The sequence below is a fragment of the Podarcis vaucheri genome (assembly GCF_965113315.1).
Source record: "Podarcis vaucheri genome assembly, chromosome: 4".
Taxonomy (NCBI): domain Eukaryota; kingdom Metazoa; phylum Chordata; class Lepidosauria; order Squamata; family Lacertidae; genus Podarcis; species Podarcis vaucheri.
Window position 1 is genome coordinate 16,395,585 of NC_138762.1, and position 14,815 is coordinate 16,410,399.

Consider the following 14,815-nt stretch of genomic DNA (forward strand, 5'->3'; position numbering starts at 1 on the left):
GCACCAGCCTGAAGATGACGAGTGAGACCTCGTCGAAACGTCGCCCAGACACCCCGACTCTTACACGGGAAGACACCCGAAGACACCAAAACCTGCATTCCTGTACCCGTGAAAATCTACGAAAGCAAATATATATATATATACATATATATATATATATATATATATATATATATATATATATATATATATTATTTTATTAGATTTTTAACATATCATTTTCAACAGTAATTAAACATACTTTTACTTCTTATTCAATTTTTTTTGACTTCCATCAGTCCTGTCTGAAAATTTTCCAGTCTAATCTCTTAGTATGCATTTCTTATTTTCCCTATTACATTTCAATCTCATAACCAATATCTCTATCTTTTTCTACTTTGTAACACTTCGTATATTTCTCCTTACAAAACTGCTTGTAGTCCTACTAGCGTAATTTGTTGATTACCAGTTGCTCTTCAAATAATTCATATACTCCTTCCAATCTTCTGTAAATCTCTGGTCCCGCAGGTTTCAAATCCTTCCTGTCATTTTGTCCAGTTCAGTTCCTAAAACTATTGTATCAAAAAAATGTTATCTTATTAAATCCTTCAGTAAAAGCTTATTTTTGGTGGGGGGCATGGAGGGAGGGAATTCATCTGAAGCTGTTTTATTCACTCCACACCTACGTGCTGTACTACTCTACCTAGTACTGGGAGTAGGTTGGGCCAGTTGAAATCCAGATTGATTAAGGGTTGTTTAGCGGAGGCAGCCAGAGAAAAACTAAGAGATGGCAGTGGTGAAGTTAAGAGGGGGGGAAAGGAGGTTGGTTTGTCTAGTGTGCTTGCCTCCTATCCTTCTCACAATGCAAGCTAAAGCCCATGCCATGGGCAAATAGAGCTGGTGTAAAGATCCTGGCTTGCTCTGGAAACCATTTCTGACAAAATGCAAAATGACTGTTAAGTAGAAACATCTTGGTTGAATGAAGCTACACTGTGACAGAGGAGCAAAAGTGCTGTATTCATGGGCAAAAGCTTGCTTGTATCTTGGCTGATTAAGATATATCATTTTTAAAAATGTAGTATAAACACCACAATTGGGGGGAAATGTAGTATAAACACCACAATTGGGAAACACTGGCCTGCGAGCCCTCCAGTTGGAAAACAGCCTTTACCAAAGGTGTCATGGGCTTTGAAGACACTCGAACTCAGGATGCAAGGGAGAAACGTGCTAAGAGGAAGGCATGCTTGGCAAATCCACACCGTGATCAACTCCCACCTGGAAACCTATGTCCCCACTTTGGAAGGACGTGTGGTTCCAGAATTGGCCTCAACAGTCACTTAGGGACTCATTGTTAAAACTGTGTTTATGGAAGACAATCTTACTTGGCTGTGAATGATCACCAAAGAGGAAGATGTGAAAACCTTCCACCTGTGGATCTCTGGATCCAACCCAATGTGTCCTGGTAATTAATTGTACAAGGAAGCCTGTAAACCAGAAACATATTGCTCTGATTTCATGGGGTGTAATTGCCCAAATAACCAATGCCACGGTTCCTCCTGCACGAATTGAAACATCTTCATGCAGCTGCATAAGAGGCCATAGATCATGACCAAGCAGTAGCCATGTAAGAATCACAATTGGCAAGAATGTATTCAGAGGCTGAGATTCAAAATGCTACTTCAGGTATGCCTAACGCTTTGAGTACTCTCAGCTGGATTCTGGGCCTTCCTTAGTTCTAACGCCTCTTAACAACAGGGATTATTCATGCCTTATGAAAATGCCCTTAGAGTCCAAAAACGTGACGTCATAGGTGGCTTGAGGTGGGCGTGAATGGGCCCTGTTCAAGAAACATAAACTGTTTTCTAATCTTAGCCTTAGAATTTCAGGACTACATCAGGGAGTAACTGCATCCAGTATATTCTCAAGGGGGGCGTGTGCGTTGATCACAAGAACACATGTTTGATGCTGCTGTTTCACATCCCAATACCCAAGCTGTCGTTAGTGCTGCTAGCATTACAGCAGTGTTGTTGTTGGCACCCGTCTGTCTCGAGAGACTGAAGTGTGCCACCACTGGTCTGATGGTCAAACCATTGTGTTTGCAACATTGATGTGACCTCCCCTGTGCTCAAGCTTGGACAGTGTGTATGGAGGTCCTGGGCTGCCAAGATGACAATATGCCACTCTCATCCTCACTCATGTGGTCCAAAGGAAAGCAGAGCAATGTGTCTGGCACCAGCTTAGCTGCAGGAGCTGCCAGAAAGAAGCGTACAAGGCAGCATTCAACTGCCTTAGGGACCCCGCTCTGGATTTGTGTAGGGTTTACTCCTTAGCTCTTTCTTCTCCCATAGATATGCTTCAAGGTAGTGGAGGTTTAGGATAAGAGTTTTCCTTCTCCTAGGTGGGCTCCCTTCCCAGGTTGATGAGCCCTGTCTACCCCTCACTTCCCTCTACAACAAGTGCAGAAACTACTTTCTTGAGCCTGTGGGAATGTTGAGAGAGGTAGGAGAGGATATATTGATTAAATATTATCCCTCCTCACTCACGCTAGTGAGCAAGCAGCAGAGCACATCGATGGATTCATTAGAATCATTTAAATTAAGCGACCCAGTCTGGATTGGTCCTGGTAAGTTTCCCCTTTTATTCCCCTCTTAAAATAATAATAATAACACAACAGTCTTCTTTAAAAGTAAGAGTAAAGTTTACTTACATTCAGTTCACAGCAGTAATTTGAAGGCAGGCTTTATCTTGTGGTTACAGTTACATTTGCAGAGAAAAGAAGTCTGAGCTATGCCTCGGACTTTCTACTTTGTGGCTTCCATCCTCTGTAAAGATGAGCCATGTGCTGGATAAGAGCCAGAAGAGGACTCTGAAAGGAGTAAAGGGAAAAAGGGAAGATGACTGTGTGGCTTTCCCTTTCACAGGGTCTGCTAGGGTCACACCCATCTACCTGGTCATACACAAGGGGAGGAGGCTCCAGAAAAGGTATGACAGGAAGTCCTCCCTGTCTGGAGACACATTCCCCTGTGTGTCCACTCTAGGCATCAGGAATATGTTGTACTCGGCTGCTTCTGTGATGATACATCCCACAGATCATTGGATACAGTGGTGTAATTGCACCATTATAGATTTGTCTCCTGTTGCTCCATGTAGGACCTGAATCAATGGATTGGACTACACATTAGGAGGAATTTCCTGAATGTCTGAGCTGTTTGATTCTATTGTATGCCTCTATGATGGATTTTTCCAAGCATCATATTGATGTTTGTGCTGAGACAAACTGTAGACACATGTGCAAGTTTGCCATTCTTTTCAAAACATACACAATTGGGAAAGTGCATCTTGGCAATCTGATGGGTAAGGATGCAACCAGTGTGTGGGAACTATGATGGCTGTGCTTCCAGTTGTTGGCAGATGGCACTGTAATCCTTTCCCTCCTTACAAAGCTCAAGGGTGAGGGCAGGAAGCCTTGACCATCACTGCTGATGTCATGTGATATCATCATGAAGCCAAACCAGAGTGAGGACAGTACTTCTTGCCTTCACTCTGGAGGAGTGTGGAGAGAAAATAAAGGCATGTGCCAGCAGCTGTGGGCTCCCACTCTCAATCAGGCTGCAAAAGAGTTGCCAGAATTGGTGGGAAAGGTGCGTTGGAGCAACTTCATGAAAATGTTTGCTCACCTCCCCAGAGCTGAAAGGAAAAAGTCCAGCAAAGATCTGCAGCTTATGCATGTTCAGGCCTGTACAACCTGCAGCTAAGCTGAATGGAACTGACTGCCTGTGTATGAAAGCCTACCAGGAAATGGACTGATTTAGTATTTCTCACATCTGGGACTTCAAAAATGGTGGGTTGTGGAGTACTTCTAAATCATGATGGGGCTGGTGGGCTTCATTTACCCTGGTGGTTCACAAGATGTGTTGGTCTGATTTATGGTCTCTCTGCATGTGAATTACCTAAAAGTGCATATTTATTGCACAATCTACTTCAACATGTTTTTGGCATTGCTTGCCAAATATTGATCACGCTGCCCGTCTTTTGCCAATGTGACATCTCCACCCTGCGAACACCTTGAAATATTAGCTTATGGAGCAGTCCCATCTCATATGCTTTACTGGGATACTGCTATTTATACCCTTCATTTTCCATTTATGCCCCAATATTTTTAAGTTTTCTTTTTTTAAAAAAAAGCTGGCAATAATTCTAAACTTCTTGGATCCATCTCAGTTTGCTATACGACTGTACAATTTATGCTTATAATTTGTCTCCCACAAGGCATGGTAGGCTCTGCCCATAGGTGTAAACATAAATAATCTTACCCCTTCATTATAGATCATCAAATTTTTTACTCCTTTTTCCCCCAGTTACATGCTTAGATTCAAATCCAGGTGAAGTTAAACGCTTTCAAGGGCACCTCAAAACCCCCAGCAATGTTACCGGGGCAGCAAGTACAAAAGGAAATACCTTATATTCCCTGTTGAGATTATTAGGGATGGGAAAGAAACTCAAATTTTGCATGCATTTTAATAAGATACTACCTAATTTTCACTTTTTGAACCAAAACGTAAGCCAGAAAGATTATTCTTTGAAAGCCAGTCCCCCCAAAAAAATTTTTTGCAATGCAGTTGCCCAACCAAGCAATGGGTACAAAAATGGATACAACGGGGCAAAGTGTACGTAAAAATGCACAGAATAAGAGAAAGTGTGTATAAAAGGAAACACTTATAAAAGGGGAAAGTGTGCAAAACAATACATACATTAGTGAAAAGCAACATACCCAAATGCTGATCTTTGTTCCAAAGCAAGCCAAACTCTGGGCAAGAGTTTTAACCCCTGGAATCTCTCACCACTCAGTGGGGTGCGGCAATAATAATTACAAACTGATGTGGAAAAGTGGAGAAGTGAATTTAAAACTGGAAAAATGAGAACTAGAGAGGCACTGAAAACAACAGATTCATCCAGCCATAGCTGGATGGGGAAGTGTTAACTTGATTGTGGTAACCTGCACAGGAACCTTATGGTGAAGATACACTACCAAATGTCATAAATCTCAAATACAGCATTTGCCCAGGCTGAAGGAATAATAGTTCATATTTTTAATGGACAAAAATGACACAAAATGCAAATTTGAAAATGTCAACAATTTAGCTGAATATTTGTTAGAAAGGCTGGCTACTAGAAATAAAATAGGGTACACTTGTTTTAAAATACGAGCATTTTTTGATAACAGAATAAGAATAACTACTACTTGTTTCTATTTTCCCATATAAAATCCCTGTGCAAAGCTGCTATTTGTCTAGTGAAGTGGAAAAAGTCAGACATCTTATGGTTGGGATATGTGCACATTTAAAGCAATTCCTTCAGACATCATGGACTCAAAACACCTCTCCTTTTTTGACATTGAAATGAAACTCGCAGCCTCTCTGCTTCCGTGTAGCTCATTTTCCAAAAGCACTCTCCCCTGTAGTGAGATCTGTGAATTATCCCATTCTTGAAATCCATCGAAACCTAAAGCTTTATAGGTTGTGTGGCACAGACAACAGGCGGAGGCGAATGCCCCAGTATGAAAAGAGAACTTACAATCTGTCCCTGCCGGCACTTAAGTAATAGGGCTTATAATATATAACATCAACATGTGCAGCAGATAATGGAAAACAGATTTGACCCACTGCCTTGGAGTCAGGGATTTAGGCTGTGGCAAGGCAATAATTGCATTTAAAACTTTTGTTTTCGTGGAGGAGCAGACACATTTATTTTCCGTGCCAGCTTTCCATTACCCCTTAAGTTTTCTGATCCTCTTAAGAGATTTATCTCCCAAGGATTGAAACCCATCTCTCGTTGCAGCGCAAGCCGAAAGGTGTATAAGCTACAGCGATTTTCTGCTTGGTAAACTGGAGGGTGCTATTGTTATGCTTTGAGGCCTACCAAACGTTGGGAATCTGTGTAGGTATGTAGCTATAAATGAGAGCTGTAGCTGAAGGTTCAAGAGACCTCAGATGTGGACTTTGGGCTTTAAAATTTCAGCAGCACCTTGTGCGCAGGGGCGTAGGAAGGGGGGTGCAGGGGGTGTGGGCCTCCCCGGGTGTCATCATCATCATCATCATCATTTATTTATACCCCGCCCATCTGGCTGGGTTTCCCCAGCCACTCTTGGCGGCTTCCAACAGAACACTAAAATACAATAACCTATTAAACATTAAAATCTTCCCTAAACAGGGCTGCCTTCAGATGTCTTCTAAAAGTTTGGTAGTTATTTTTCTCTTTGACATCTGGTGGGAGGGCGTTCCACGGGGCGGGTGCCACTACCAAGAAGGCCCTCTGCCTGGTTCCCTGTAACTTGGCTTCTCATAGTGAGGGAACCGCCAGAAGGCCCTCAGCGCTGGACCTCAGTGTCTGGGCAGAACAGTGAGGGGGTGACAAAATGACAAAAATATGAGGGGGGGGGGGTTTTAAAAAAAATTGGGCTCATGAAACTTTTTAGTTCAGTCCAGAAATGTAACGTAAAGCAGCTGGCGCTAGGTGCCTGCCTACTGCCTCTTCCTCAACCGCCCTACAGCTGGGGGGGGGGGAGGCTGCGGAGAGGCTCCAGGCAGCCCCCCTGCCTTGGCTCGCCCCTTCCCCTTCTTTCTCTGGCTTCACCCCCCTTCATCCCTCCCTCTCGCCTGCCTCCCGTCTTCACGTTGCTTACATCTTCCCCCCAGTCGCCCTCCTTCTTTTGCTCATGGATTTCTCCCCACTCCCTTCTCCGCTCCCCACCCCACATCTCTCTCTTTTTTATTTTATTTATTGATACAACAAGAAAAGAAGAAAGAAAAAACACAAATACCAAATTACACACAGGAATAACCATAGACACATAATTTTCTTAACAAACGATAAATCATAAATTGGTCTTCACACTAAAGACCCAACCTCCCGTCTATTTCATATTTTGATTTCATATTACTTATTGCCAATACACACTTTTATCATAATTACTGTATTTTTTGCTCCATAAGACACACCTGACCATAAAACACACCTAGTTTTAAGAGGGGGAATGCAAGAAAAAAATATTCTTTAAAGGGAGTGCTGAGCAGAGCCTGTAGCACTCCCTTTCACGAGGCGCGAGGAGCGTGTGTGCGGCGCTTGCAGGCTTTTCCATCACTGACGGGCTGCCCTTCTACCTCCTCGGGGAAAAGCCGCCAAGAGCCGCACACATGCTCTGCGTGGCTCTTTAAAGGGAGCGCTGCTCTTGGGGGCTTTTCCAGGAGGTGGTGGAAGGGACTGGGGCTAAGCCAGAAGCTAGAACAGCAAGAGGGAGCGCTGCGCAGGGATCCCTCTCGCTGTTCTGGCTTCTGGGATAGCCGCACAAAGCCTCCTCATGGTAGTGTGATGAAGGCTCCCCATGTCCTGAAGAGGCTTTGCATGGCTAAGCTAGAAGCTAGAACAGCAAGAGGGAGCGCTGCACAGCGATCCCTCTTGCTGTTCTGGCTTCTGGCTTAGCCGCACAGCCTGCATTCGCTCCATAAGACATTTCACCTTACTTTTTAGAGCGAAAAATATGGTAAACTTTTTCTTCATATATCTTAATTCTTATATCTACTTGCAACTGTTACTGAAGTTCTTCTCTCCCCTCGCCCATCCCACCCCCTCTTTTCTCTGCGGCGTGACCCATCTGGTTTGCAGCGCACCATTGTCCCTCACTCCCAGGCTGCTTCCTGGGGGGGGGAGAGCCTCCCCCAAGCTGTCAAAATGAAGAAGGAAGGGGGGAAGGCTGCTGGCAAAGCGGCGCAGTTCCCTGCCCCCTGCCCAGGAAGCAGCCCACCATGGGTGGCTCGCTCCGCCCCCCCCCCATTAGCAGTTCGCTCTGCCCCCACAGGCGGCTCACTCCCTGGGACGCTCACCCTGCCCCCATGGCCGCTCCCCCAGGTGCACAGCTTGTGAGCCGCTCCAGGTGCTGGAGCTGGTAACTCCACCTCTGGGCTGAGCACCCACAACAACAAAAATGTGGGTGCCCAGGTGCCCTGGAGTTGGTGCCCCTTCCCTCTGGGAGGTGATATGGGCTGGACCCAGAGGCAGAGGAAATGCGTACGCTCGGCAAGAGAGGAGGCAGGCAGGCACCTCTGAGCTCGCCTCTCTGCTTCTAGCTAAAATAAAAAATTCCTTCCAGTAGCACCTTAAAGACCAACTAAGTTAGTTCTTGGTATGAGCTTTCGTGTGCATGCACACTTCTTCAGATACGTGCATGCACACGAAAGCTCATACCAAGAACTAACTTAGTTGGTCTTTAAGGTGCTACTGGAAGGAATTTTTTATTTTGACTATGGCAGACCAACACGGCTACCTATCTGTAACTGCTTCTAGCTAAGACATCCTTCAAATTGCACAGTCTCTTTATGCATCCCCCAAACCAAGCCTATTTTTAAGCACCTCAGCCTCCATCAGTGTCCTCCTCAAACCTTCACACGGCGCAGTTAGTTGTACAGCCTGCTGTCTTAGCTCTGCCTGACTGCATGCTATTAGAGACATCGACTGCTCCATGCCCTTCAGCGCTTGCAAAGAGACGCCTACCTTCTGCCTGTCAAGGCTCAGCACAAATCTATCTCAAGTGCTGTCAGGCCTCCCTGCTCTATCCTCAAAGTGCTACCTGAGAAATCCAACTTTAAGGTAACCTTTAAACCTTCTTCTTCTTCTTCAGCCCAAACACTTCATCCCCTTCCAGGGTCCACATGCCAAAGGTGAAAGTGGGTGGACGACAAATGCAGAACTTCCCCTTCGTACAGCAGGCTAGGTTTTTAAAATATGTATTCTTTTCCGATTTTAACAGAACCACAAAAAAAACAACCTATGAAATAGCAGGATCCCACCTCCAGAGAGGCAAATCTCACTACACAGTACTGCCAGTTGTGTGGCAACATTTAATTGCAGTATACAATCATCCCAGCCAGAGAATTCTTTAAAGGGAACCTGCCTTTTCCTCTGCTGTGTGTACTTAATAAAATGGTGCCAATCTATTGAAAAAGAGTCCTTCAATTTCAGGCCCTTTGCTATTTTTATTTGATCAGTTAGCTTCTCTGTTAACACTAGTTTCCAGGATTTCCTGTACTGTGAAGTCAGCACGGTATCGTCCAAAAGTTTCCAGTATCTGGTTAATTTTAAGAAGCCAAGATGGGCAAGGGTCATGGACACAGGAGGTCGGCTGTACTTCTTGTTATGTCTGGAGCTTTAAATCCTAATAAGAGGCAGGTAGGATTTTAGAATGTAGTGATATGATTGGCAGCATCTTAAAAAGCAGAGACATCACCTTGCCAACAAAGGTCCGTATAGTGAAAGCTGTGGTTTTCCCAGTAGTGATGTATGGAAGTGAGAGCTGGACCATAAAGAAGGCTGATCGCAGAAGAATTGATGCTTCTGAATTCTGGTGCTGGAGGAGACTCTTGAGAGTCCCATGGACTGCAAGAAGGTCAAACCTTTCCATTCTGAAGGAAATCAGCCCTGAGTGCTCACTGGAAGGACAGATCCTTTGGCCACCTCATGAGAAGAGAAGACTCCCTGGAAAAGACCCTGATGTTTGGAAAGATGGAGGGCACAAGGAGAAGGGGATGACAGAGGACGAGATGGTTGGACAGTGTTCTCGAAGCTACCAGCATGAGTTTGACCAAACTGCGGGAGGCAGTGGAAGACAGGAGTGCTTGGCGTGCTCTGGTCCATGGGGTCACGAAGAGTCAGACACAACTAAACGACTAAACAACAACAACAACAACAATATGATTGGCCGTTGGAGCTGTCTAATCCGGCTACAGAAGTTTGAACCAGCCTATCAGGTGTGACTGAGGGTGTGAATAAAGGATATATAGCCTGGGGCTGGGTGGGAAGAACACAGACAGAGAAACGCCCGATGACTGACTGTTTTTATTACAAACTGAAAGAAACTCCATGAAACTAGTGGCTTTACTCTGAGTATATTTCACTTCTTCAAGAAGTTTGTCCACATCCTCAGGCTGAAGTCATCTAAACCGATCCTGTATGGATGGAACAGACAGTTTCCTAGACCCTTTCGCTGGACTTATTCTGATTGTGGCATCTGCCCGAATCTGAGCAATTTTGTCCCTACAGTGCCTTGCAAAGTTGTCACAGCAGGCCTTGATGAAGGTTGAGTAATGCTAACTCATTAGCCCCATTATTTCTTTCATTTCCCTAAACCGGGGAAATTCGCAAACCAGGAACATCCACATGGCAGCCCTAACTAAGCAGGGCATTTCACGGAGAATGACCTCTGTGCATTGGTGCATTTGACCCACAGAGCTGCAGAATAAATGATTCAAAATAGCAATAAATTGTAGACTAAAGTATACCTAGTGAGGTCAGTTATGCAAATTGCTTGCATAATTTATTCTGACTGCAGAACTCAGCCTTTCTTTTTTAGGCAGGTGGCAGATTCCAGTTACTCCCTCAATAAACTTTCAGGATTTTGCTTTACTTTTACATGAGTGGCAGGATCCAGTTCAAGATTAACAGCAAATGCAGAAAGCTTTCACACCTTTTTCCTGAAGAAAAGATTCCAAAGTAGGCTCAATGTCGCAACATCTGGATTGAAAGAAGAAGCAAATTTCAAGAAGGGACCAATGCATTTTGGGTGGCCAACTTTTCAACCCAACAATGTAATGTGTTCCAGCGACCCTGGTGAGATGTGCAGACATGCGCAGGTGGTTTTCTTTTACCTACATGCCATGAGAAGCTTCTCTTGCTGATTTCTGAGCACAAGCTCCTCTGAAAGGCACGAGATCAAGCCAGGCCCATTCCCACCCCCCTTTCATCAGCCCCATGATGGATCATTGTGGGGAAAACCTTTTCTCCCCTCCTTTGATGAAAAAGTAGTTATGGAGAATAGCATATGACTGAAGCTTCAGGCGCTGAAATCTATCATGCGGTCCTTTGACCTCACAACAGGATGCCAGGGTACAAAAGTTCCAAGGTCCTTTCAAATTACATTAAGAGGGGCATTGTTTTGAAGGCTTGGGAAATGATAGGGACACAGGAAGTGGCCTTAGGTCACAACCACACGATACATTTAAAGCCCTATCCCACCTTACACAATCATGGCTTCCCACAAAGAATTCTGGGAGCCAGGGGTGCTGGCTTCTAGAGGCTCAACCCTTTTGGCACCCCATATATTTTGGGAGTAGCCCCCCCTTCAATGTCCCAAAAGCACAGGAGGCAGGAGGGCTTCAGCGTCCTGTCAGAAGCTTCTGCCCGGCTTAGGAAGGGTGGTGTGAAACAACAAGATCCAGGTTGGAGATAGATTTATTGGATGATAAGAGAAAGATATTATCGAAAATGTACATTATTGAAATGACATACTAAAGATGAAGAAGTTAAAGCGGTAATGATACAGTGGGCTAAAGCTTTTGGAATAATATTCCATTAGAATCTTGGGAAAGGCTGTGGAATGAAGGTAATAATTTTACTGCATGCAGTGCACTTAAAGAAAGTGTGATGAAAATGATGTACAGGTGGTATTTAACACCAACCCAACTTGCTAAAAAGTATAGGACAAGAACTAAAGGGTGCTGTCGTCCCTTTCTCCTTGTGCCCCCCATCTTTCCAAACATCAGGGTCTTTTCCAGGGAATCTTCTCTTCTCATGAGGTGGCCAAAGTATTGGAGCCTCAGCTTCACGATCTGTCCTTCCAGTGAGCACTCAGGGCTGATTTCCTTCAGAATGGAGAAGTTTGATCTTCTTGCAGTCCATGGGACTCTCAAGAGTCTCCTCCAGCACCATAATTCAAAAGCATAAATTATTTGGCGATCAGCCTCCTTTTTGGTCCAGCTCTCACTTCCATACATCACTACTGGGAAAACCATAGCTTTCTCTATACGGACCTTTGTCGGCAAGGTGATGTCTCTGCTTTTTAAGATGCTGCCAATCATATCACTACATTCTAAAATCCTACCTGCCTCTTATTAGGATTTAAAGCTCCAGACATAACATAATACACCTTGTTGGCAAGGTGATGTCTCTACTTTATAAGATGCTGTCTAAGTTGTATCATAGTGTCCTCAATATATCGTGTGTATGTGATCTGAGTCAGATCCTTGACTGACCGTGATTTGAAGTGGCTCTCCAGGGTGTCAGGCAGAGATCAGCCATTGAATGCACCCCCCTAATTTTGACGCTTGGGTTCTACTCCTGCCCTCTGTACCAGGAGAGAACAGGTTTTCTCCATCTTCTTTGTGAGAGCCCTTTCAATGTTGGAAGGCAAGCATTTGGTGAATGGTGGCTGAAAGTGTGAATTCAATCCGGTGAGGATGGGGAGAGAGCAATGTATTTGAATGAATGTTGCATCCTTGCTGGATGTCGCAATACTGTAATAATAATAATGTCCCTGTTCAAATCCGCCCCTGGTGTTTAGAAAAAGAACCAGCTTCAAGAGACAGGCTTTCATGTCGTTGGTGACACAGGGTCACAGATGTTTAGACAGCAAGCAAAAATCAATGCAGGCGAAGACTGATGTACTGGGCTTTTCCCGTGACCTCTTTAGTAACCCAGACTAATTAATACCCAGGGTGCTCATTCTGAAATCATATGCCGTGTACCGTGTGTTCAGTAACAAGTGAAAATCGCAGAAGTGGAGGTAACACACACACACACACACACACACACACACACAATTTGTTAAGCCCTTGGCTTAGTATAAACCATTCTGCAAGCTTGCAATGCATGGCACAATTTGGTTTCAGGGTATCCAGCAATTTCTGTTGAAAATAAATCAGATTTGGTGAGATAATAAGGAGCAGGGAGATAGCTGAAATCACTGAAATACCAGAAGATTGGGGACACATTTGTTAAGACACAGGCTGAGCACAATGCAAGAGTTGCACAGAAAACATATATTTTTTCAGGCTAGGTGTGAAGAAAAAGTACTCAGCCTGTCATCAGCTCTCTGTTTCTGTCATTCTTTATCAGGTACCTACATCCTTTGTCATCAAGTATCTCTCCAGGTGAGGGGCACTTTGAGAAGGATTTGAGGGGTAGCAGGGCTAGTGACTCATACACCAGCCCTGCAGGGAAAGTGTGTCAAATCCTGCTGTCATTGTCCTCTCGAGATTGGCAAATATGTAGAATTGGATCTGCCCATCCAGACTGCCCATTCCCTCCATTGGAACCTCGTGGGCAGGAAGGGGTTTTAAATGGCTTCCCGTTCCATTTGACATCTTTGGCAGGCCTTTGGTCTTGGTTTCCTCATGTGTTATCGCTTGTCCTTCGGACAAAATAACTGAATAAACTTCTGTCTTGTTCCTTGCTCCTGCCTCCTGGTTCATTCTGTGGTGCTGGCTGCTGATTTCCCTCCTGGCTCACCTCAGACTGCTACCCACAGCCTTTCCCTTACAGATGGTGTCTCCTCACGGGGCCTGATTTGTCCTAAGTCTCTTTGTTTGTAAAAATGGTGTGCAGGGCCTTCTTGGTGGTGGTTCCCTGTCTCTGGAATGCTCTCCCTGTGAGGTGTGCCTGTCTTCCTCATTATTAACATTCAGGAGGAATTTAAATGCATCCCTGTTCGCTCGGGCATTTGATGACTGAAAGAGACTGTTCCTGGCAAGCTTGAAATTATTAGCTTCAAGGATATGCAGCTGTTTGTATTCTATTTTATTTCACACTGTATCGTTTTCCTGCTATTTGTTGTTGTTCTTGCCCTGGATTTCTTTGGGGGGAAGGATGGGATAGACATTTGTTTATTCAACCAAGAAATAAAATAAAATGTGCCAGTTGCTCTTGTGTTCAGCATTGTTAATGCATTGTTTTATGCTGTCACAACGATCCATGACTGTGCTTCTTAATACACATGAGTAAACTCATGAGCGACACGGATGGGCCAAATGAGGAGAACAGTTATGTTCTAAAGCAAATCATGCCTCATTAGTTGTTAATACCGAAAGTTATGTAAAGCCGTTCTCCCATAAAAAGAATATTAAATAGTCAATTACTGCAGATTTCAGATTTATGCCAAGTTCCCATTGATGACTGAAATTCAATTCTCTCTGGCAGTCTTAGGCTGTTTTTAAAAAACTGCTCAGAAATGCCAACTGGTCCAGAAAGTGTTTGCACGGTTATTAACCTGTACAAATCACTGGGCTTGACGCAAGGTCTGTTTTGATGATTTCCACCCTCAGGCACATGCCAAAGCAAGCAGCCACCTCCTCACCTTCTCCCACCTACACCCCCATGTGCTTTTTTCCAGGACCTGGTGAGCTTATTTGAGAGGCAGGATGGACAAACCAAAGGCTTCTTCCTCGCATGGCATATAATGAATTACGGGATGGAGGATGGCTCTGCCATTGACTGCTAGCCGTGCAAGCTAAATCTGGTGTCCCTGTGTTCACATAGCCATAACCTCCAAATATCCGAAGCTGGAGACTTATCAGAAGCTGGGGGGGGGGTCCGTTTATTTTCTGACACGGACGTCCTGACTTTCCTTCTCTGTCATGGAGCTCTGTTTCCATGGATGTTGTTGTTGTTTAGTCGTTTAGTCGTGTCCGACTCTTCATAACACCATGGACCAAAGCACACCAGGCACTCCTGTCTTCCACTGCCTCCCACAGTTTGGTCAGACTCATGTTTGTAGCTTCGAGAACATTGTCCAACCATCTCGTCCTCTGTCGTCCCCTTCTCCTTGTGCCCTCCATCTTTCCCAACATCAGGCTCTTTTCCAGGGAGTCTTCTCTTCTCATGACATGGTCAAAGTATTAGAGCCTCAGCTTCACGATCTGTCCTTCCAGTGAGCCCTCAGGGCTGATTTCCTTAAGAATGGATGCATTTGATCTTCTTCCAGTCCATGGGACGATAAGAGTCTCCTCCAGTA

At 44.6% G+C, this 14,815-nt stretch overlaps 1 protein-coding gene and 1 long non-coding RNA gene across 2 annotated transcripts in view; one reads left to right on the plus strand and one right to left on the minus strand.

Moving 5' to 3' along the window:
* The window catches only part of TYR (tyrosinase), a 55,166-nt gene that overhangs the window by 20,674 nt on the left and 19,677 nt on the right, over window positions 1-14,815 (plus strand). The gene's annotated exons all lie outside the window — the stretch shown is intronic.
* Window positions 186-14,815, minus strand: part of LOC309530691 — a 228,983-nt gene continuing 214,353 nt past the window's right edge. Inside the window, exon 2 of the long non-coding RNA XR_014218852.1 lies at window positions 186-331. This is a non-coding gene — a long non-coding RNA (uncharacterized lncRNA). The remainder of the gene's footprint in view (window positions 332-14,815) is intronic.